The sequence below is a fragment of the Bombus pyrosoma genome, linkage group LG16 (genome assembly GCF_014825855.1).
Source record: "Bombus pyrosoma isolate SC7728 linkage group LG16, ASM1482585v1, whole genome shotgun sequence".
Taxonomy (NCBI): Eukaryota; Metazoa; Arthropoda; class Insecta; order Hymenoptera; family Apidae; genus Bombus; species Bombus pyrosoma.
This window is the reverse complement of record NC_057785.1, coordinates 367170-369354: the sequence shown is the minus strand read 5'-3', so window position 1 is coordinate 369354 and position 2185 is coordinate 367170.

Here is a 2185-nt window from a genome sequence, read left to right as displayed (position 1 = left end):
TGCGCGCCATCCCTCGCTACCTGGCAGCCAACGGTCAGCCTACAGCCACCCCGATTCTCAATAGACGCAATGACCCACCATAAAGACATTAGCCTTTAGCTGCATTGTCTCCACACATGTTTTCCAGTCTAATTGCATGTCTGGAGAATTCTCTAATTCGAGAAATATTTGCAGTTTATGGCGGGGTCTTGGAAGGGTCCTTGAGTTTATTAGGCGCTCTTAAAAATCACGGAGAAAGCAGACACTCATCAGACGGGAAAAACCCAACACATGTTCATCATAAAAAGGCTGTTTTCCCATCTGGAGCAAAGGACACCGCCGCTCTACGTTGGTGGGAATCTTCGGCATATTCTGTTCATTAGAGTGGGTCATCGCCAATCGGCATCGCGGATAGTTACCCTCACTTTCTGAACGGAAAGTGTGAATAACGAATCCGCGTTCTTCGGTCAAAGGACACACCCACACCAAGCTTTCCTCCGAGACATCTTAAGGGCAGCTCAGCAGTCGAGTTCAGTTTCTCACTCTCTCCAAATCTTTCCCATTCCAACTCCAATTCCGAGTCACAGTTCAGCACTTGTCGAGCCAGTGGTCAATCAGTCAACATCACCACATCTCTCTCGGTCAAGTCATCATCCAGTGTTCGGCCGATATCATCATACGAAACGACACGCAAGGGGTCTTACGTCGCACTAACTCGTCGTTGTACGGTAAAACATACACCATTGTATCACCGAAGTTGCTAGATCAATTAAAGATATAATAACCTGTTAACCGCAGCGTTATTTCTATTAATCACCCTTATTATCCCACAAGAAATAAGGGATCGTACGATTCGTGGCGTCGATTAGTCTATCGTAACGGGAATTTACGACTCCCGTTGGCGCGCTTCTTCCTGATTGCGTCTCCCCGCGAACGTGCGAAAACACACCGACTTCAAAAATCTTTTAATATGCTGTAGAAATCAACATTTTGAATAACATATACTTTTGCATGTAACCATCGCTCGGTTTCAGTTTCCGAGAAAAAAAAGTATTCGCGAAAAACTGTCGGTTGTAGTGAATTTTGCCTATAGTTGTGCATCTGTATCAGTGTCACCTAAGAAACACAAGAAATCACGACATTAATAGATCACCGGTGATCTCTTCGCACGTGGTGTAGTTCAAACGTTCCACAAGTAAGGTAAAAATTTGGACATTAAGGTAAAAAAGACGACGATAATGAAAAAATTCCACTTTGGAATTAATACCTACATACTTCGTGTATTTTCGCACGTTCACGGGGAGACGCGATCAGGGAGAAGCGCGCCAACGGGAGTCGTAAATTCCCGTTACGATAGACTAATCGACGCCACGAATCGTACGATCCCTTATTTCTTGTGGGATAATAAGGGTGATTAATAGAAATAACGCTGCGGTTAACAGGTTATTATATCTTTAATTGATCTAGCAACTTCGGTGATACAATGGTGTATGTTTTACCGTACAACGACGAGTTAGTGCGACGTAAGACCCCTTGCGTGTCGTTTCGTATGATGATATCGGCCGAACACTGGATGATGACTTGACCGAGAGAGATGTGGTGATGTTGACTGATTGACCACTGGCTCGACAAGTGCTGAACTGTGACTCGGAATTGGAGTTGGAATGGGAAAGATTTGGAGAGAGTGAGAAACTTAATTCGACTGAGGAGCTGCCCTTAAGGTGTCTCGGAGGAAAGCTTGGTGTGGGTGTGTCCTTTGACCGAAGAACGCGGATTCGTTATTCACACTTTCCGTTCAGAAAGTGAGGGTAACTATCCGCGATGCCGATTGGCGATGACCCACTCTAATGAACAGAATATGCCGAAGATTCCCACCAACGTAGAGCGGCGGTGTCCTTTGCTCCAGATGGGAAAACAGCCTTTTTATGATGAACATGTGTTGGGTTTTTCCCGTCTGATGACTGTCTGCTTTCTCCGTGATTTTTAAGAGCGCCTAATAAACTCAAGGACCCTTCCAAGACCCCGCCATAAACTGCAAATATTTCTCGAATTAGAGAATTCTCCAGACATGCAATTAGACTGGAAAACATGTGTGGAGACAATGCAGCTAAAGGCTAATGTCTTTATGGTGGGTCATTGCGTCTATTGAGAATCGGGGTGGCTGTAGGCTGACCGTTGGCTGCCAGGTAGCGAGGGATGGCGCGCA